At 43.5% G+C, this 23,520-nt stretch overlaps 1 protein-coding gene across 3 annotated transcripts in view; it reads left to right on the top strand.

Moving 5' to 3' along the window:
• Positions 1-23,520, top strand: part of CTNNA2 (catenin alpha 2) — a 544,191-nt gene that overhangs the window by 307,169 nt on the left and 213,502 nt on the right. The window lies entirely within an intron of this gene.

The raw sequence follows: 23,520 nt of genomic DNA, 5'->3' as shown, positions 1-23,520 counted from the left end.
AACTCAGGAACCTGTTTTGACAGGGCAAGTGCAAGTGCAGAAGATAATGGAGGAGGTTGCTGTTGCACCTCAAGTAATACAAATGGAGAGATCCAAGGCCCTGCAGGAGCATAAGCCACTGTTTTTGAAGATTGAATTTGGAGTGGGCCAGGGGGAGTCTGGAGCTGTGGGGGTTCTTAATCTCGGAGGGACTTTGAAACATGCTTTTAAATATTTTCTGGATTATACTGCTGACTGTGGGGAGTGGGACTGTGGGGAATGGGCTGGTCTGATGAGGGGAGATGGAGATAATTTTGGGTTGGAATCTCCCCGAGACCTACTTCTCAATGAGAAAGGAAAGAAATTAAGAAAGAGATCAACAAAAGACAAGGAAAAGTGCAGGTATAAACAAGAAGAAGAAGATCTGCAGAAGGGACATGGAAAAGACTGATGGACAGGTTGATGGACTAGCTGGAATGGACAGTAAGGACTGATATAACCCAAGACCAGGAAGAAGAGACGTTGGAGGAAGATTGGAAGAAAGTTTATAAAGAAAAAATTTTATTTTGGGAATTAGTGTAAAATTAATGAATATTAGGGAAAATGTTGGAATGAAACTATCTGACTTTAGTAGAAATGATATAAGGAGTTATGTATAAATAAGTATTAAGTTTTAAGCTTTAAGGTATTTTATGGTAAGATAAAGTTAAAATAAATTAAGGCAAATTGAATAACAGAATATAGTGAAAGATGGAAAGGATTTGCTGAGTTAATTAATAGGTTAGACTGTTAAGATAAATTACTCAACAAAAATTGAGCAAGATGGAAAGAATTTGCTGAAACAATTAATTAAACAATTAATTAAACAGAACACAAAAAGGGAGGCGTGAGGAGGTCAATGAAACAAGCAAATGAAAGATAAAGATTTGGAATATGGGATCTGTGTTTTTGTTGTTGTTGTATTGTTGTATTGGTTTTTATGTACTTTTTTCCCTTTTTTATGTATTGTAGTGTGTGTTTTGTTGATTTTTTTGTTGTTTTTTCTTTTTTCTTTTTTCTGTAATCTTTAAACTTTTAATAAATATTATTTTTTAAAAAAAAAAAGAAGAAGTGCGTAGCAGCTATACACATCTGAAAGTTTAAACAAATATCTATGCATGTTTCTGGTCAGGGACAGATAACCTGTCAGTTTTGTGTTTGCTTTTGAATGCACAATATTGTTCGTAGGTGGAAGTGGCGCAGTGCATATTTCCATCCCCAGCTCTGTGGGACAGGCTGTTTTCCACCTGCAATGGGATATCACATTGGGTTAAATATGAAAACTAATAATAATAGGTAAATGGTACCACCATTTCCCCCAAGCACGTGGCATGAACCAGATGAGCTTGTGTGCATAGATCAGTTGTTCCAGGCATGGAATGGGAGTGTCTCAGGATCTCTTGCGTGTGCTACGGTGTATTTCTGCAAGTGGGAGAAGGTGCACATTTTAGATTTTGTTTCTATTAACATCGTGAAAGATCTTAGGAACGTATGGATCAAGAAGCTGCTGAGCTTTCTAATAGGTATTTATTCATGTGCAAGAAATATCTGCCTAGTGTAGGCTGTTTTGTAAGAGCTTTTTTTCCCATATGGCAATGCCAAGATGTTAAATGTTGTAGGTTTTAGGGGGAAGAACATCTTTCATTTTCATTCTTTGCATGACTAAAGTCATTCAATTATCATTCCATTTAATTAAAGAGCTTTTTATGATTTTATTCTAGTGAAGGGAAAAATGATCAGCCATTAAAATTGTGATTAAATAGTGGGTTTTTTATTTTATTTTATTTAAAATGGGGTAGATTACAGGAAAGAGCCTTGGGATAAAGTTAGCAGGGTGGGGCAAGGAGTCCTTCTGATAGTGTGGGAAATGTACTATCAGCAATAAAAATGGAATTGGCGTTATTTACTAATGAATGCAGGATGCGGGTGGCGCTGTGGGTTAAACCACAGAGCCTAGGACTTGCCAATCAGAAGGTCGGCGGTTCGAATCCCCGTGACGGAAGTGAGCTCCCATTGCTCAGTCCCTGCTCCTGCCAACCTAGCAGTTCGAAAGCACGTCCAAGTGCAAGTAGATAAATAGGTACCGCTCCGGCGGGAAGGTAAACAGCATCTCTGTGCGCTGCTTTGGTTCGCCAGAAGCGGCTTAGTCATGCTGGCCACATGACCCAGAAGCTGTACGCCGGTTCCCTCGGCCAATAAAGTGAGATGAGCACCGCAACCCCAGAGTCGGTCATGACTGGACCTAATAGTCAGGGGTCCCTTTACCTTTACCTTTACTAATGAATGATTAACTTACCTGCCTCTTATTTTACTCCAGTAAATTTTTTCCACCTACTTATTTTACTCCTTTGAAATAAATCCGTTGGTCATAATGGAATGGGGAGGGGGGAGAGGAGAAGGCTGCATCACACAATAAGATGTGTGTGCAAGTGTGTGTGTGTCTGCGGAATAACAATTCAGAAGTGGTCAAGTTATTGCACTTTTCTCAAAACTTCAGTAAAACTGCTTTTTGTTTTGCATCATTGAGTTCTTCCCTCTCAATTTGAATAATAAGCCACATTTTAAAAAACCAATGACATCTAAAATATATGTGATTCTGAGATGACATCAGGACATCTGTAGGAGGTGATGACAAATTAACCAATTTGGTATTTGCCTGAGTTGCACTAACAGTGGAATTCTAAGCTTACTCAGAAATAAGTCTCACGAGTTCAGCATGGGTCAGCAAACTAAGGGCCGCGGGCCAAATCAGGCCCAACTGCCTTCTAGATCCAGCCCGCAGATGGTCCAGGAATCCAGACAGCTGGCATAGTGCGTGCGCGTGGTGGTATTTGTGACTCAGCCATGCTTGGGGGTCAAAAGTGAGGTGGGCAGCTGCTTGAGACAAGCCCCTCCTCCGTCCATAGCACATACATGCAGCAATCTTTTTTCCCAGGGTGGGGAAGAGGGAAAAGGAGCCACAGTTCAGATTTCAACCATGGAGCTGCTGGCGACTGACCTCAGGAAGGGCAGTTGCAGCGGCAGGGGCTCAGAGGCGCCTCGAGAGCGATGCCCGCCAGTGTCTGTGGCGGTGGTGCTCCCTGCCAGAGGAACCAGTTCTGTGCTCTGCTGGGGAGGCCGCTCGTTAGCTACATGGTGCGAGCCATAGAAATAGCCGCCACCTCGTCTTCCCTCACTCAGGGAAAAGAATGTTTTTGCTTGAGCGGCGCTGGCCTGACTTAGCGTGGCCAACAGCTTTTCCCTTCACCCACGCATGCACACATGCTCTCCAGGGCTGACAAGAATGGCACACTTACCTCAGCCCCCCACTCCGCCTTACGAGAGAAATAATAACTGTCAATGCATAAAATGCAAAGGAAGCAGCGTGGGTGTATGAGGGAACACCCCCCCAAAAAACAAATCATATTTGGGCAATGTTGGGGTTGGTCCCAATAAGGTTTTTTGCCAAAAATGCAGCTCATAATCATGGCAACATATAGTCCAGCCCCCCACAAGGTCTGAGGGGCAGTGGACCAGCCCCCTGCTGAAAAAGTTTGCCTACCTCTGGTTCAGTAGATCTTGCTTCCAGGTATCTGGGGCTGCAGTGTAGACCACTTGATACCAAGAAACACCAAATCAGTTTTTCCCCCCTTCTTCACCCTTTCCCCCCTCCATTACTTTTAATGTTATGGTCCATCCTGCTGCCTCCAGTATCTGTATCCATTGACTGAGTCGTTATAGCTCATACATTTTCATTTGTGTGGAAAAGAACAGAAATTCATTTTTATTGCAAAGAAAGGATTATGGTTTTTTTGTTTTTTGGGGGGGGGGTTGTTTTTTTATTTTTTTGCAATGCAGAGAGGAAAGTAAGATGTGCACAGCTTGTTGCAGTACTGGCCAAAATACTTGCAGTAACTGCTATTGCTCAATCCAAGGGCTACTGGGAAACAGAGCATATTACAGTCGTGTATGTCTGGAGTGGAAGATAAGTACAATATAAATACATTTCTAGCCTGGGATAGGCACTGCAAATGGGCTTTAGGACTTTGGCACTTCCTTCTGTGCTGGAGTGGTCTGCTGGCCACATTATGAGGTGGTGAAAATTCAGCTGTCTTGGATTTATTTGCGTGCCGTTCGTGATGCCAATTGGTTCTCTCAGGCTGTGACCTGGTGTACCGACACATGACATTTTCGATGTAGATCTTCACTCACCGCTTCATCCCTGGTGAGGGGAAGGCACCATTTTGTGTTTCACCTCAGGTGCCTAAATATTTTGGTCCGGCCCTATGCTTTACATAATTGTTTCTACTTGATTTTTTGGGGGGGTTAGTCCAGAATGTGGCACCTTGGTTGTGGTCCTGGGGCTGACTGCTTGGCATTCATTCTATCAATTTTAAAAGAATTTCTAGTGATTTTCCAAGATAAATTCAAGGTGCTGTTAACTTTTCAAGTTCCTGTAATCTCTATTAATAGAATTGCAGTTTTATTCCCCTTATCCCATCTCACTCAGGATCAGAGGGGTTATTATGTGTGAACTTTATGCCACTTATTGGTGGATTAAATAATTTCCTTTCTGATTTTCCAAAATTTACTATGAGGCACTTCTGATAGTAATACTGCAAGTAAGATCCTTCATGTAACATGTTGATTTTCCTGCTTTCTATAGATTCCTTCTTGGCCCTACCTTAATGTTGTGTGGGCGTGGGTGTTATTTATAGCTGTAATGTTTTATTTTTCTTCTTCCTTTCTTCCTTTTCTCTGCATTTTTCTTTTCTTCTGAGATCTGCCACTAGAGGGAGAGTAGGTACACATTTTGCAACAGCATAGCTTAGTGCCGGTCTTTCTTCATAGGGACGTTTTTCCTATACCCATAAAATAACACACCATATAATCAAATGAACAAACCCCAACTGTCTCATTCTGCTGCCATATCCCTCTTTTCTTAATAGGGTGACCCAAATAAATGCCTTTCATGGATGCAATTGGAAGGGCTATATTATTTACAGCGTGGCTATCAATCCCTGTATGTCTTGTATTGCTTTGTATCTTCACTATTGTTGTCCATTGACTAGTGGTCATCAAAAGTCTTCTAGTGGTGGTTAGGGAGCCATAACTGTGTTGCATCCCTATCTAAGGTTGGTTGAAGCAGTGACAACACCATAATTTTATTTCTTGATGTAATAACTCCTATGGTCATATTGAGATGCTTTTTCACTGTTTTACTAGTGGTCAGGACCATGTGTGCACCCAAGTGAAACTCCATCGAAAGATGATCAGTTGGATCAGATGAAGATTGCTCTTTCTTATTATTGTTTGATCTGTGCACATATCACAGAAGTTTATGCTTCCCGTTTTAGAATTGTCCTAGTTAAAATGGGCTTTAGAAGAAGTGAGATGCAGGGCAGAGGGAACCCTTAAAGAATAAAGAAATGCAGTGGGGAAACCCGCTCATGTCATAAAAAAGGAATAAAAGTGCTTGAATCCATTCATGCTTGGACTCAATATTAAGGACACAGTCCGTAGCAGAAGTGTGCAGAATCGTGTCAACTGGCATTGTCATATGAGTTTGTTGCTAACCATACCAGCTTGATCATCTTTCATCTTGGCTCTTGAGGAAAGCTGTTGAATTCAACTCTACTCATTATTGAAATGTCATTGCAGGGAGGAGGGATATTGTCTGTTCTCAAAGAAGTGATTATAAGGCCTTTACTGAAGAAAACATCTCTCTCCTCCCTTTATTGTGGAAATGGAAGACCAGCTTTGCACCTGCCATTCCTGGCCAATGCAAACAAGTGGGGATGGGAATACACTCTGGGAGTTTATAGATGAAATCTGTTTTCTGGACTTGTTTTAGGCTGGCTTCAGGGTAGTCTTCAGGAGGGAACTGACTTGTTCACTCTGACAGAAAAATTGCATAAGGGAACACATCGTGGAGGTTTATCTATTTGATTATTGTGGATCTCTCAGTAGCTCTAGATATCACTGATCATTGTCAGTGGTAGTAGAGCTACTGTCCACTAAAATAAGGTTGTTATTGTTCTTTGCTACTTTCTGGAACTCCCTCTGTTGCATTGAACTGAACCACCTATTGCACCAGTCTTAAACAACCTTCCAATAGCTTTTAAAGATTTCTGTTTGACTTTTACTATTTTGTGGGCGTTGTTTCAATTTAGGTTTTTCAATGAAGGCACTTTTAACTGAATATTTTAACGTGTAGTATTTTTTCAAACAAACAAACAAACATGTTAACGGTTTTGTTCTAAGACACTTCAAGGGTTTAATGGCAGAAAACCATTTAACCATTTTTATATCTAAATATCTTTTAAAAGTCTTTTAAAATAGTTTATTTCGGCCCTATATCTGGGTCCCAGGACTGAAAAGACTGAAAATTGTAGATTGCCATTCTTATATCTTTACTTAATTTATAATTAGTTCAGTGTTTGAATTAAATCCAGTAAATAATTCAACTTATTGGACGGGATTCACCTAATTTGCCCCATCAGCAGAAAGCCTATGCAAGGACTTCTGTTTGTGCAGTGGATCTTCCCTTTTCCCTCCCTGTGTGCCCTGCCCCCATAAAATTAGCTCTGTGGGGCTTGAGAGAATGCCCAGAACAGCACATGGAGGGAGGAAAGGGGTGATTGTTCCATCTGGCAAGCTGCAATGCTTGCACAGAGGGAACATTTGTAATAAGGTAATGTTGAATTCCACCCATTATGTGCTAAATGCACTGATAGATTCCTTAGTACTCTTATTTTGCCACCAGTTTGGACCTATCTTTATCACTTCTCAGAGATGTATCTTTGGCCTCTCTCTTCTGACTTGTTGGAGGTCAGGAAGAAGGTCCCACTTTAAAAGTCAGCTGTTCTGTCATTAAAATGCAGAATTGACTTTTCGGCCTTCCACACTTAACCTTATAGGCTGCCTTCTCACAGACATTTTGCCTCTCTGTCATCACCGCTCATCATTACTGTGACTCTTTCTACTCTTTCAAAAGCTCATTTTGAGGGATTCCTTCATGGGTACCCCAAATATATAGGTCCTTTATGTTGGGATACTGCCAGGGAGATAGAATCCATCTGAGCCCCCAAGCTCGTTGCCGGACGATCCATCGACCTCCCTTAGTCATGCAGTATCTAGCAATTATAGCGACACGAAGCCTCAAGAAAAGATAGCCACATTCTTGGACTTGTGCACACTCTATCAGCAGAATTCACACAACAGAAGTTGCACAGCATGAGAGCAGAACATGCATATTTACAGTTTATTAGGCGTTGGTCAGAACAAAGAAATCATGACCGTCTGCTCCGACTGCTCAGGCAAAACAGGCAAAAACGAAACGAACTTACAACATAAACATCCTGCGAGACAGGAACTTACGCAGGCTGTTTTACAAACATCCTGCTCCCTTTTAAGGTGGAACGGAAATATCCTAACATCCTCCCCCTTTCTGTGTAACCTGTAGTACCTGTGGTTCAACCCAATTGCAACCTTTGTGCATAAACCTTAAGTTGTTCTCTGTTAACAACCTTAGACAACAGATCAGCAGGAATTTCATTTCCTGGCATGTAGGACACCTGAATGAGTCCTTTCTGAATACACTCTCTTGCACGATGTAGCTTAATCTGCAAGTACTTGGTTCTTTGCTTGCAACTCTCCGAGTTCAGCAAAGCCAAACAAGATCTATTGTCTTGATACACTTGTATAGGACATTTCACAGAAACCCCAATGTCCTTAAACAGTTGCATCAACCATTCACAATCCATGAGTGAAAATGACAGAGCATTGAGTTCTGCTTCACAGGAACTTAGGCTAACTGTTGTCTGCTTTTTGCACAACCAGTCAAACAGGCAGTGGTTGTACATGTAGCACACTCCAGAAGTGCTTGTACCATCCGTGGTGTCACTTCCAAAACTTGCATCTGCAAAGATTTCAAGACCTCCAGTCTTCTGACTGGTGAACCTCAGCCTGTAGCGCATAGTCCCTTTCAAATACCGGGCTATGCGCTTCAGAGCTTTCCAATCCTGAACAGTAGGATTGTTAGCATGTCTGCTAAGCAGGTTAGTGCTTACAGCAATGTCAGGTCTTGAACATCTAGCAATGAAATTCAACTTGCCTAGAATGCATCTGTACAGCGTTGTGTCAGAAAACGCTTCAGCAGTACTGTCTACCTGGTAACCTGTCACCATCGGTGTGTCTGCTGGGTTTGCATCAACCAAATTCAACCTGGTTAATACATCAGTAATTTTCTGTGTTTGGTGTACCAGAAAATTACCTGCTTGGTCCCTCTCCACCTGCAGAGAAAGATAGTTGGATACCTCACCAAGATCCTTCATGTCAAAGTGCTCCTTCAGCTGAGCTAGGGTGCTTTGGTAAAAAGCCTGATTCTTCCAAAACATCAGAAGATCATCGACAAAACATAAACAATACAGTTTGTTTTGCCCCTCCTCCTTGACAAACACACACGGATCAGCTTTGCCCTGGTGAAAACCTAGAGAAAGCAACGTTTCAGTGAGTTTTGTGTTCCAACACCTGGCACTCTGCTTGAGACCATACAAGGATTTCCGCAGTTTACAGACCATTCCCTTCTGTATCTGCATCCCGTCAGGTGGAAGCATGTACAGCTCCTCCCCCAGAATCCCGTACAAAAAAGCTGTATTAATGTCATGATGGGAAACATGCATTTTCTCCTCCGCAGCGATCTTGAGCATCAGCCGAATGCTCTCATATTTGACCGTGGGTGAGTAGGTCTCGTGGTAATCCTGCCCTGGTACCTGTGAAAAACCTCTGGCAACCAATCTGGCTTTGTGTCTGACAACCTTGCCATTCTGGTCTGTCTTGGCCTTGAAGACCCATTTGCTGCCAACCAGTCTCATTCCTGGGACTACCGGTACCAGTTCCCAAGTCTGGTTCCTGTTCAAGGAATCAACTTCAGCCTTCATGGCATTAAGCCAAGGCTCAGCATCTTTAGAGGTTAACTCCTGGACCTCTTTGAAGCTTGAAGGTTCCCACACCTTCTCTGAGCTACTAAGAACAGCAGTTGCCATCTTAGCAAACTCATCAGCAAATCTCTTTGGAGGTTTGCCTTTGGTCGCCCTTTCAGACCTGCGAACCAGACGCAAGTCTTCTGGACTCATCTCCTCCTTCTTAGGAGAAAAGTGACCAATGGTGAACAGTGGTTCTTCCAGTTCATTGTCAGACTCATCAGATGGTCTGACTGAGGCCTTTGCGCTCTTGTAGTCTGCTGTGTCATCACTGTCACTGACAGCAGCAGCAGCGCCGCCCACTGAACTGGAATCCGAACTCTGATCATCATCATCATCATCCTCATCCTCAGTTTCCTCAGCTTTCTCAGCATGATCTGCTTTCTTCACATCACCTTCATCCTCCTCTGGGTAACTCTGGAAAATTCCCACATTTTCCCCCCACTTAGGATTGTACTCAACACTCCTTGTGAACTTTATGGATTTAGAGTTAGTCATCCATACTCTGTATGCACCTTTTTCGTACCCCATGAACAAACCATGTGCCCCACGCTTCCCAAGCTTGTTGCTTTGTGGGGTGTGTACCCACATGTCAGAACCAAAGATTCTCAAGTGCTTGGTGTTAGGTTTCTTACCAAACATTTTCTCATAGGGAGTGCAGCCAATAGGTGATGACAGTCTGCGATTAAAACTGTAAACAAAATTCGAGAGAGCCTCCCCCCAAAACTTCTCAGGGAGGTTGGCATCATGCAACAAGGTTTTTATTCCTTGCAGCAACGTTTGATTTGCTCTCTCCGCAAGCCCATTCATCCATGGCGATCTAGGCGTTGACAAGTCATGCTGGATTCCCTTCTCAGTCAGGAAAGCTTCAAACTGCTGAGAAGTGAACTCCCCGCCCCGATCAGTAAACAGACAGCCAATACGTTTACCGTGAGCATTCTCCAACCAAGCACAGAATGCCTTGAACCTAGGAAATGCTTGCGATTTCTGCTCGAGCATAAACACATGAATGTACCTGGAAAAAGAACCAATTAGAACCATGAAGTACCTTGCTCTACCCAAAGAGGGCGCTAGAGGACCTACCAGGTCTGCATGAACTAGCTGGTAGGGTTTGGAAGCCTGCCTGCTAGACTCCTTGCCTTTTGGAGCAACCTTCACCTTGTTCTCTGCACAAGATACACATTTCATGTGAAATTTGCAAGGTTTGATGTCCAAACCTTCAACCAACTCAGGCATCTTGGTTAGCGCTTGCCAAGAGAGGTGACAAAATCTGCGATGTGCATCATGAATGCATCCTGCATGAAGAACCTTGTTAGTTTGTGCAACACAACAAGTATCAGCATTAGACATAGCAACACCATTGTCATCATAAGTTAGACAGAACAAACCATCCATCAACTTTGCATGCCACATGTCCTCTTTGCCTTTTCTGATGACACAGATAGTCCTCTTGAAGGAAACCTCAAAACCACGCCCAGTCAGCTGTGGTACACTAATCAAATTGTCCACAGCTCCTGGAACAAAAAGAACATTACTAATGGTAGTATGCAGACTTTCAAGTTTCACAGTCCCAACTCCTGTAGCTTGCAAAGTCCTTCCATCAGCCAGCTGGACCTCTCCATCTTGAGGTGTGAAGGAGACAAACAGATGGCGGTCTTTGGTGAGATGGCGCGTGGCCGCAGAGTCAACAATAAACCTGGCCTTCCCCTTCGAAGCAGATTTGCTGGCAAACAAAACCTTGTTTTCCACCAGCGTGGGCTTTTGCAGCTTGCCTTTAGCCTTTGGTGAAGCTGTGCCAGCAAACATAGCCTTGTTTTCCACTGGCGAGGGCTTTTGCAACTTGCCCCCCTGCTCCTGGCCATCAGACGTGCCTTTAGCCTTTGGTGGAGCTGTGCCAGCAAACATAGCCTTGTTTTCCACTGGCGTGGGCTTTTGCAACTTGCCCCCCCCGCTCCTGGCCACTTGACGTGCCTTTAGCCTTTGGTGGAGCTGTGCCAGCAAACATAGCCTTGTTTTCCACTGGCGTGGGCTTTTGCAACTTGCCCCCCCGCTCCTGGCCACCTGCAAGCATCTTGCTCTGTTTACATCTGGTCTTCCGGCCTCTGCAAAGGCTCTGACCTTGGTTCTCACGGGAAACAGAGCTCTCAGCTGCCGACTCCTTGGCTCCCTCTGGAGGCTGGAATGCTGCCTGGGATGACATCACAGTCAGCTCCCCCTGCAGCTTGCAACCGGTGCCCTCGGCATCTCTGCATTCACTCGCATTCTGGGAAACAGCCAGGACCTCCGACGCAGTCAAACTCTGGGCTGGGATGACTGGCAGATGGGCTATCTTCAAAGCATTCCACATCTGACGTGCAGTCGTGTTGCCAGCTAGCGTAGCAATTTCCTCCAGAGAGACGGACAAGACTATTACGTCTATGGCTCTCGAATTCTGAGCCTCCCATCTCCCTGTCAGAGGAACTGGAGGGGCTTCACTGACAGTTTGCCAGACTCCAAACTGACGCAGCAAACTCTCACACCATTTTGCCCAGGTCTCATAATTGTCCCGATTTAACTTTGGACACTCAGCAGCTTCAGAGGCTTGGAAAAACTCCATTCCACCTCTTAACGCCAGCCGTGAGTCTTCTTCACTTCAGAGACTCCTTATCTTGGCACCCATAAATCACGAAGCCTGCTTGGCTCGGTTCCCAGGCCAATTAGGCCAGCCGGACATCAAAGAGGCTGCCGCGGCAACAGAAAAGCCTCTGCTTTCGCTTTTCCCACACATACCTCAGCAGTCTGTCGCAGTCTTACTCTCCTGCAAGTGCCGTGAATCTGGGCCTGAAACCTATTGTTGGGATACTGCCAGGGAGATAGAATCCATCTGAGCCCCCAAGCTCGTTGCCGGACGATCCATCGACCTCCCTTAGTCATGCAGTATCTAGCAATTATAGCGACACGAAGCCTCAAGAAAAGATAGCCACATTCTTGGACTTGTGCACACTCTATCAGCAGAATTCACACAACAGAAGTTGCACAGCATGAGAGCAGAACATGCATATTTACAGTTTATTAGGCGTTGGTCAGAACAAAGAAATCATGACCGTCTGCTCCGACTGCTCAGGCAAAACAGGCAAAAACGAAACGAACTTACAACATAAACATCCTGTGAGACAGGAACTTACGCAGGCTGTTTTACAAACATCCTGCTCCCTTTTAAGGTGGAACGGAAATATCCTAACACTTTATACGTTCTTCTCGTTCATCCACAGTGTCCAAAGCAGAACAATGCTGTCATGGGCACTGCAAATAAAACTGAATTAAAACAAAGGGAACAGTGACCATCTGATGGGTGGTGATGAAAGGACTGCTATCCTCATGCTGCTAAGGAGCACAGGGAGAGCAATTGAGGCAGCATCAGGATTGCTGAGGGGTGGGTGCACCAAGTCCCCCTGCTTCCCAGTGGTTCTGATTCAGCTAAGATATGTGCTGCTAACATGTGCTGCCAGTGTGGTGTAGTGGTTAAGAGCGGTAGTCTCGTAATCTGGGGAACCGGGTTCGCGTCTCTACTCCTCCACATGCAGCTGCTGGGTGACCTTGGGCCAGTCACACTTCTCTGAAGTCTCTCAGCCCCACTCACCTCACAGAGTGTTTGTTGTGGGGGAGGAAGGGAAAGGAGAATGTTAGCCGCTTTGAGACTCCTTAAGGGGAGTGAAAGGCGGGAAATCAAATCCAAACTCCTCTTCTTCTAAGAGCATTGTGTTTTGAACATCAGGATTGCTGGGGAGTGGAGGCCTTTACCTCCCCCACTGCAATCCCAATGCAACCTAAATGTGTGCAAGTGTGTGCATGTATTAGTGTGTGCCCATATGCCAATGGCCATGCCCATCACCATCATTGCACACACTCAACATGGGCATGTGGCCCGTGAGCAACCACACACAACTGCATGCAAGCTCTGGAGGCGAAAAGGTTGCTGATCCAACTTATAGTCTTAGGAGACTTAATTGAGATGCTAGGGATAGTATTAAGTCATCAGGAGGTTCATACTATGAAGGCTTAGGTAGTTATTTACCCCCCTATTCTTGTGTTACTGGAATAGCATGATTCCATAAACATCCAAAATAAAAATAAAATAAACTATATCGATTATGGTCTAGTTTTATGGGTTTTCCCCCTTTCTTCTGTTGTGGTGATAAAGTTTATTAGACGGTAGGATTGCTCCGTGGGAGAGTAGTTTATTTTTAAAAGAAGAAGAAAAGCTCTGCAGTTTCATCCATGTCATTCAGAATTTCTGTGTTTCATCTGATAACTTGTTGACACTTAATATATCTCCCCGCACCGCTCTCCTGGATGACTGTGTCCCTGACAACACAAGGTGCTATGATTCTATATAAAAGAAAACTACCCACCCACATTCAGAACTTAATTGTCACGGTTAATTCTCTGGGAGGGAATTTAGCTGGGCTGTTGTAACAGGGAAACTCATAAAACGGAACCTGTGGCTTTCCAGATGTTACTGCAGTGCATCTCCCATCATCTTTGACTATTGGCATGCTGGCTGATGGGAGTTGTTGGAGACTGACAACATCTGGAGGTCTACAGGTTCTCTACCCCTACAGCAGACCCACAGGATGGTTAGGGTCCCTGCTGTAGTGTATTTATCCAAGAATGCCTTGATAGAAGATGGAGTATCATCTTACACCAGGCTTCCTTATCACTCCCCACAGCTGCAGGAATGGAGCAATGCTTCTGAACTGAATTACAGAAAGTCCAACATGATTTTGGCCTGTCCATTGTGAGGAGAAGAATGGTGTGCCTGCTATTAATGTGATCAAACTCATTATGGGAGCAGATGAAAGGCTGTGGAAAACAATGCAACTTGCTTCATGGAAATGGTGGTCATGATCAGGATGAGACATGACAAACATTTTAGAATTCAGATCCTATTGGAAAAGGTTGAGACATGAGGGCAGCATGTTGACACTTTACAGCAAGAGTGACCAATGTGGTGCCCTCCAGATGCTGTGGAACCCTGGGTCAGAGATGATGAAAGCTGTAGTTCAGTAACATCTGGAGGGGGCACCACATTGACTGGCCCAGATTTACACATATTTGCAAAGATTTAAGAGTATTTTCCCTGTCCACAGGGAAAAATATTGGTCATAGCTCAATGATTTGAATGTCAAAGGTTCCAGCACCTCTGATCCTTGTACCTCCAGGTAGGGATGGAAAAGACCCACCTGAGATTCTGGAGAGCCACTGCAGGTCAGTATAGGAGGCTGATTTGTATATAATGTCAGCTTCCTACATTTCTATTTTACTCTGAACTGCATTTGGTTTACATGATAGAAAGACCTTTTTTATTATTATTTTAAGAGGAGTTCAGCTACTTGTGGAGTCCGAGAGAATGTATTTCCCTGGAGGTTCTCAAGAAATAATTGGACAAGAGTTTTAGAATGTTCCAGGTGCAGGATATCCTGCTTCAGGGCAAGGGGTTGGTTGGGAATTTCCATTGGGTCCTTTTAAATCATACAGTTCTGTCTATACATAAATCTCTAGATATGTCTATGTTAGAAACTTAAAAGTACACCTTATTACCATCTCCACATTCACATTCATTCACCAAGGAATCATACTTCTGTGAGGAAGTGTTCACAAAACTATCATTCCCAGTATCATTTTGGTTTATATTTATTGCCTATTTATGGCCAATTTTACTTCAGGCAAAGGACCATGTGCCATGCAGAAACAAAGATGAAGAAAATTCTCTCTCTGTATGTGTGTGTTTACACACACATGCAGACACTCCTCATTCTTTGCTTATACAAATTAATGACAGATTGGGCTAAACATATACCAAGCATTAAAAGGGAAAGTGTTCATATAACCTGCAATGGGAGTTCATTGCGTGTGTGTGTGTGCCTTGCATAGGATGTGAGGTGTATTTTGAGAAGAATGTCCAAGCAAAACCTCAGCAGGGATTGCAAAGGAAGCAGAAATAATTTTCAGAGGATTAGGAGCATTGCTCTTGTGTTTATGTGCATACACACACATCTCCAGACCATCGCTGAGTTTTACCTAAACTAAAATTGATGGTGAACATACTAGGAGGATCTTGCTCATACACCAGTGTTGATTGGACTCAGATGACATGCCCTTTTTATTTTTGCAATCCAATTCCTAATTGGCATTCTGGTTGAGACCTGCCAGTCAGCCAGAATTTACTCTTTTAAATGTTTACTTTAGTGATTGTGTTTGTATGCTTTGTATGTCACGGCGTGAGTTAAATCCTTTATATACTTGCTTCTGTCACAGGAAGACACTGGATAAATGTTGGTGTTTATAATAACTCCCCGAAGATATAGGAACCTTGGATGGTAAAATAGTGAAGCTAATCAACGTGATAATGCAAATGTTTAGCTAAGTGGAAGGTCCATATAGAAGCAGTATACATCTGAATACCAGGTGTTGGGGTTCAATAACCCATGGTAGCTATCACCGTCATGCTCTGCAGGCGGGTTCCCCAAAGGCATTTAGCAGGTGGTCATTTGAAATGGAACATGTGAATAGGTGAATCATCGGTCTGACCCATCAAAGCAGCCCTTATGGTATTTTTAAATAGGAATCAGATATTATTCAGGTTCCTCCAGACAACCTGCTTCTTGAACTTTCAATCTTAATTTGTTTGCACAAATCTTACACAGATTATGCATGGTCTTTATTGAGCATAGAATGTTCAATCAGCCAAACGGCTGGTTATAGTGATTTATTTATTTATTTATATTTTTTTGCCTGGCACCTAAAGATATGCAAGGAAGACACTAGGTGAGCCTTCCTACATCCCTAGCAGAAACAGAACTTCATAATCTTGACGTGGAGATGCTCTACCAGAGATTTAGACTTGTAGCTGGTCTTTTGAGAAGCGGGCACACATTTGGAATAACAGCTAGTTTCCGCCTGTGGCTTCCATACGTTTCAGGTGCCTGCCAAAGTCTCATGTAGTTAATTGGGTTATCACCACTTGTTAATGAGAGTACTGTTGGCAACATAACATTGTAGAATTTGAACTGGTGAAATCTCCCTTTTGGTTGTAACTGTTGATTTAAAGGCTGGAGATAAAAAGGCTTCCGCCTTGTAGCTTAAGACTTTGCACAGAGACAACTGAGGCAGAAAAGCCAAGGGAAATGGCATCCAAAGCTGTTATAACATTTACATGAAAGTGGAGCAAACATTTAGTATTCAGTGACCTCTTTAGCACAGGGGACCGAAACCCCCTTGGCAGCAGCCACAAATGTATGTTTGCTGTTGGAAAATTGCTTTGGGAAATGGTCTGTACTGGGGAAGCACATTTTCCATCAGGATAAACTTTCGTAGTAAGCTGAGTTTCGTCTTTAAAAAATAATAATCTCCAAGTGTAAAAACATTGTTATTAAATTCTTTTAAAAATGCTGCTTTCTTAGCAAGCCAGACTGTCAGTTAAAGTGCCGAAGCACAGACACAATCAGGTTTCCTCCAGAGAGGACAATTTAGCTCTGGTTCTGCGCAAACACGAGCTGTTGATGTGAATCATAGAAATGACAGTGGCTGAAATGATTTTTTTATGCACATACACACACATAGAACATTTCGTATAGCATTTCTTGAGGCTCTGTGTTCTAATCTATGTTCCGGTGAGGTCTCAGCAGGCAGCCTTCTGTAAATAATTATCTCTTAACCTCAGGTAGCTGGTGGAGAAATGCATTTAAATTCCTGCTTGGCCATGAAACAAATTTTGTGATCTAAAGAGAATGCCCTTATTGATCAGACCAAAGATTGATGTCATAGAGGAGTGAGCAACCTTTCTTGAGGCCAAGGCAGTGCATTTTTATGCAGCTCTAGACTACTTTCCCCCATATCAGTAGTTGCCCCTTCCTTCTCTCTCTTTTCTCTTCTCTGTCTCTGCCCTCCTCTTCTCTCCATTCATATTTCATTCAGCCTTCAATTGCTACCAGACTTTTGTTCTCCTTCCATCTTCTCTCCTCCTTAGATGACACAGGCAGGCAGCTTGCAAAGATGTCCCCTCATTCATTTCCAGCTTTCTCAATATGGACCTGATCCTAAGCCTAGGAAAAAGTCCATAGAGGTGAGGGAAGAAGTCGCAAACCGTGAAAGTTGGGTGCAGCCTGGTCATGACTCCCTCGGTGTCTTCAGGCTCAGCTCTCGGGTGGTGGATTCTGGAGGAAGACGAGGAGGATCGGAAGGCTGGAATACAGAGAAGGCGTTCCTTCTATCTGTTCCCATCAAGTTCTAGTGTGGAAGCATGACTTCTGTCTCCCTCCCTTCCTGATAGTAACAGAGAGTTGCTGGAATCTAGGAAGGGCTCTGATGGGATGGCTGAGCAGGTCCTGAGAAGTAGGGAAGCATGTCTGACACTCTCTCCCAGAATCAGGTGCCACCTCCAGAGAAGGAAGGAGGCGTGTCCATGCAGACACAGTGCCCCCTTTTTTCAGGCCAGCCACTTATGCAGAAATAGAGATTCTTATTTGGAGAATCTGCACCTACCTTTACTTCAAAGCTTGATGGATGTGGGCCTGTTGATGGAGAGACTTCTCTGCTCTTGTGCCATCTTGAATATCTTGTTCTCGGATCCCCAACTCATGAACCTTGGCTTCACCACTAGGCTAGCCTCCCTTCCCCCTCCCAATCATTTGTGGGAGTTCTGGCACTGTATTAACTGCTGCTGAGGCTGACCTGTTATTCTGCCTTAATAAAGACTTTGCTCTTACTTGGACATAAGAGCAGCTACTGTCCTGTTTGGGGAAGCGAGTCAAGACTCAGACCTCAAGCTATGGGTTGTCAAATGTTTTCCAACTGTAACATTTAGATAATTAAAATGTTCTAACTGTAACTTTTAGATAATTGTAGCTATAACTCCTCCCATCACTGTATTTGGGAGGAACCATATTCCTTCTGACCAGTGTCACATGACTGTTTTATGTAGGAGAAATGATTAGACATCAATTCTACTCAAGTGAGTTTCATGGGTGATGCATCTTTTAAAAGTATTAAACCTTTGTCCCCCAGTCACTACACAACTATTGGTTGATCAGTGTAGACTGTTAGAAACACTAATTTGAAGATTGCAGAGAGCATGGGGAAACTATATAAATAGGTAAAGCTTAACACCAATTTTCCCCATTGCCTTTTTTTAAAAAAATGTGCCCAATCAAAGCTCTATATCTACTAAGAAGCTTCTTTCTTAGACTCCTTTCCCCCTCCACTGCCTCCCTTAGTAACCATTAGAGCAGAAGGAGAGTAGAATTGTTCCAATGAGGCTGAAGAGCTTAATTGGATAAGCCCTTTCTCTACCAGCTTAATACACACATGTATATTTCTTGTCAGGGACTTTATTGAGAAAACAATTTGAGGTCTTCTGTCATTAAACTCTGCAGTTACACAGCTTGCCTGTTTGCAGGAGGGGGATGAGAAAGAACAGAACAGCACGTCTTGAAAATGAGCACAGAAGGGCAAAATATGTAAACAAGGGGGACAGTGTGCTTACCCAGTAATGACATCAGTCAAGCATAATTTAATACTGTGCCATCTTCATTAAGAGGGGAAGGGGGAAGGTTAGATAACACACTCAGCTGGTTACCAGCCTGTTGTACCTGACATTGTATTTTGCTTCAGATCTCTGTAATGTTCCCCAACTTCATTGGGGAGAAGTTTGCATGGCTGGAGGGGTGGGACTTTGCACAACCCTGTATGCAACATATATGCTGGAAGAAGGCAGACTCTGAGGCAGTGCCTTATGCAAAACATGAAATCTGTGAAAAAATATTTGATTAGTTGATTGACTAAAACTCTTAGGACTCAGCTGGACTGCACTTCCGGGTTGGCGCCATCGCCGAATGGCGGACTCCCTCCGAGCTCCGGAGGGAGCCTGCTCGGCAGGGGCTGGGTCCTACCGCATCGGCGACGCGGGGACCCTTAAAAACCACGGCCACGGAGGCCGTGGACATGGAGACTCGGCTGGCACTGCTAGCGCCCTCCCGACTCGTGAAGGAGCCTTTTTAAAGGCTACGGATCGGGTGCCGGGGAGAAGCGTGGTGCTTTGAGTCCTCTGCTATCCCTGCCGAGCGAAGCCGCATGCCATCCGGCGGAGAGCGCTGACTTCTTCCATTGAGAATTCGGATTTGTAACAACAACCCGTGAGTAATTTGGAAACCGGGTTTAAAAGGAGAAAAAAAGAATTTTTTTTTCGGATTTGATACGAGCGGGGGGGGGATCCAAAAAGGAAGTCAGTCCCCCTCCCTACTGTAAACCTTCCAAAACAAGGACTGGGAAACCAAGGTCCAAAAAGAATTGAATTGCTGATAAGAACTAAGAATTCCACGATGGGAAACTACAAGAACTGTGCTGGAGGAAGAATTGAGGGAGAAGGAAAACGTAACCCCCCCCCTGGGAACCGGGGTGATTGAGGAGAGAGCCTGGCGAAAAGCGAAGGAGATTTTGACAGCTGTCAAAGTAGCTGTCAAAGTCCGAAATTTAAAGAGGACTTGATTATGAGGACTTTGCTGGTTAATTTTGCTACAATTTGTTACAATTTGTCAAAACTTGGATATAAAATGGCGAAAACATGGATAACAATCGGACTTTTGGACCAGAGAAAACAAAGTTACAACAATCCCCCTAGAGGAGTTTCGGGACATTACAAAGAAGGTCGTAAGTGGAAAAATACCATTGGAATTCTACAGGACTGGTTATCTTCTGGGAAAGCTGCGAAACGGAAACAATATTGTGTCTACAGGGTGTTTAGCTGAACAATAGAATTTTCTATTGAAGAAAGGAAGGGACTGAACGTATGTTTTTGTTCCTGAATAACAATAATCCCTGCAGACCTACTAAACTTCTGAATTAGAACGTTTTGGCAGCGGAACAAGAGGAAACTGGACTACAACTTGGAAAGAACAATGGGGGGAGCTTTATTAAAGATTGGAAATTAAATGGTTTAAAAATAACTTTAAAAATAATTATAAAAAGAAAAAAGCCAGCAAGGAATCGGGGGGAAAATGTGATTTATGGACTTTAAGAATTCCAGGCAGACAATATGGATTAGTGGTCAGGGGGAAATTAAACCGGGGACGGGGGGGGAGAACTAGAATCCAAAGGCTTGTCAACTATTTTTTGAATTGGCTTTTTTTCATTTACTATACTTTTTATTTCTTGTTTTTTATTTCTTTATTGTGTGAGGTGTCTTTATCACTAAAAAAAAGGGGAAATTGTGGAATGGAAAGGGGGTGGGCCCTGGGGAGAGAACTCTTGTCTTTTATTAAGGGTACTGGTGAGGACTGAATAATTTTAAATTTAAATTTGAATAATGGTTTAAACAAATTAAGTTTTAATTAGAACTGAGAACTTGTGGAGCCAACAATATGATAGGGGAATATGGTAGGGGTGGGGGAAGGAGGGAGTCCCGGAAAGAGGGTGTTTGAAAAGAAGGCTTTGAATGTATTCTATTCTTTTTCTTTCTGTATCTCTGAAAATCTTAATAAATATTATTTAAAAAAAAAAAAAAAAAAAAAAGGACTCAGCTGGACTGGTAAAGAAAAAGGGATTTATATGTGTTGCATGTGCGATATAACGTTGTGCCACCAGATGGCGACGTGGAGTCCCGTTTTTCTCTACCTGTTTCCCCTGTTTAAACTTACAACGCTTTAAACTGAAACGCTTCTCTGATGTGTGTAGAGCCAGCCTTAATTAGCCAGTGTGGCAGCAGTCCTGCATTTTACTGTATGCCAGCATTACTATCCCCATTCTGCAGACATAGGGGAGGTGCTGAGGCAGAGAGAGAATGGCTTGCATTGCATGAAGACCACCAAACGTGTTTATGGTGGAGATGTAATTTGAATTAAAAACTCCCTGTGTCACAACTTACTGTCTTAACTGTCCCTATGTCACAATTTACTGTCTCAACTGTGACAGTGTTGACTTTTTTAGGAAAAGATGGGAGGGTCTGGAGGAGTACAAAATATCATCGGGGGAGGGGGGAGAGACACTTTTTCACACACCCTTTTGAAGATATTAATTAATTAATTAATTAATTAATTAATTAATAGACAAAGTGTGCCACTTCTCTGTGCCTCACCTGATTCCCTTTTGTCTTGACCCGCACTGTATAGTCAGGGCTCATGTAATGAGATGATGTCACACCACCGTCCAGCCAGCCATGTATGTGCTGCGCTGTGAGGGCAAGCACTGCCATTGCCGCAGAACAGGAAGGGTAAGCGTGGAACCAGGTGCGAGTTTCCCCACTTCCAGTGCAGTTCCATTGCCACCTCTAGAGGGCAGCGTGGTGAGAGGGAAGCAGCACCGCTCAGTTCCCTGGGCAAGACAGTGATGCCCTCCTTTTCCTCTACACAATGGTAAATGCTTGGGCCCCTGTTTGCGAGTTCCCTGAAGCAGCACTGAAAGGGGGAGAGAGAGAGAGGCACCTTGTTGAAAGCTCCCAAAATAGAACTGTGAATTCAGTGGCCAATCTTGCTTCAGCCCAAGTTCCAAGCACTGGAATACTCTGGCTCTCTTAAGACGTTAATTATGCTATTATAGTACTATTAATAGCACATTTCAGGGGGGGTGTGCATTTTCCTACCCACCTTAGCTAATGACCATGCACACATCGTAAGGGGTGTAATCTACCCCATCTCAAGCTCTTATATTCCTTTTTGGTTTTGTAGAGAGGGAATTTAAGGACATAGCCCTTCTCATTAGGATCAGTGGTTCTTAAGGGCACTAGGGCGGGCTGGAGTTCTTTCTTTCTTTCTCTCTTTCTTTCTTTCTTTCTTTCTTTCGTCCTTCTGCATCGGATCACATTAAGCTAATTCATACCCTACCTCTCGTTTCTCTTTTTGATACTTCACCTTTCATTATTTATCAAAAAGAAATTAAAGGGAGAGAAAAGAAAATCACATCTCCTCTTTCCTTTTCCCTCCCCTTGAAAATTAGAGTGTTATGGATGATCAATACTAGAGAACAAGAGCGGGGAGGCGGGGGAAGTGGCTTAACTGCGAGGAAAGGGAGCGTGTGTGTTCTTGAATACCAAAAATGGCATGATGTTCTTAATAAAAGAGAGAGGAAGAAATTGCATGCAGCTTGGAGATGCTCACCAGGTTTCACAACAAATGCATTCATTATAAAGCCAGACACAGTCCCATTTAAAAATAAAATAAAATCACAGTGTTCTTCTGTGTTCGTGTGGGTTTCTCTCACCCACCCACCAAATTGCATTCCCCCCCCCTTTTGCCTTGCCAGAATATTGTATAGTTTAATTTACCTCTTTTCCAGACTATTTTTCTGACCACGAGGCATTGTCTCCTCTCCTTCCCACCACCAGGTACCTATGCTGCAGCAAATGTACCTTTGGGCAGATTTTGATTTATTTTCTATTTTATTTTATTAGTATTATTATTTTTTTTAAAAAAACAACCAAACCAGTCACTCCAAATACTTTTCTGGAATAAGGAGATGCTCCAGCTACACACCAGCTACACACGGGGGAATTAACTGAAATATTAACCTTTAGATTGCTGGCTTTCTCCAAACCACCAGCAAAAGAGAACAGACAAAATGAAGCAATGAATTAATGCAGGCTCAAGAAAAATGAGTGTGCATATATAGCTCTTCCAGGCTGGAGCCTTGGGTGTCTTCGCACTAGACTGGTATATGCATATGGCCAGGACGAGAATGTGTAATAAGAAATCCTGTGGCTTGTTGACCAATCATCCGTGAGATGGAAGTAAAAAAGAAACCTAATGGGTATGTGGCTGCCATTGCATTGGCTTAAGAAAGCTGGTCCTAAGCCATGGGTAGCAAACTAAGGCCTGGGGGCCGGATCCAGCCCAATCGCCTTCTAAATCCGGCATGTGGATGGTCTGGGAATCAGTATGTTTTTACATGAGTAGAATGTGTCCTTTTATTTCAAATGCATCTCTTGGTTATTTGTGGGGCATAGGAACTCATTCATTTTCCCCAGAAAAAAAAAATATAGTCCGGCCCCCCACAAGGTCTGAGGGACAGTGGACCGGCCCCCTGCTGAAAAAGTTTGCTGACCCCTGTCCTAAGCAGTGGCACACAGTGAAATTTTCCATAGGGGAACAGTTAAGTCCAGAGACTCCACCTTGTGAGGGCGATTTTTTTTGAGGATGGGGCAATGTGAACATTATGTGCCTCCCTCCCTAAGCCAAGCAGAAGCTTCCTGGACTTTGGGAAGGAGACGCCAGACCTCTGACAGGATGGTGAGGTCGGGCAGGGTTTGGGGAGGTGGTGGGAGGGATTTTGGACTACCTAATCCCCTAGTCCACTGACCACACGTGCTTAGAGTGTGGCTGAGTCCAGGGCCTGTTGATACAATGGGAGATCTGTTGTTCTGCAGGCTGGGTCTCAATATATTTTGAGTGATTCCCTCCACCATCCATAGAAATAGCTGGTTTTCAACAACAACTAAATAATAAATAACAAGCCTGGTACTCTACAGAGAGAAGGGATAGAGGTTAGAGATAGAAAAAAAATTCCTATTATG

This window comes from Podarcis raffonei, chromosome 9 (genome assembly GCF_027172205.1).
Source record: "Podarcis raffonei isolate rPodRaf1 chromosome 9, rPodRaf1.pri, whole genome shotgun sequence".
Lineage (NCBI taxonomy): Eukaryota > Metazoa > Chordata > Lepidosauria > Squamata > Lacertidae > Podarcis > Podarcis raffonei.
Note: the sequence above shows the minus strand (reverse complement) of the source record. Positions and strands in the feature narration are given on the sequence as shown.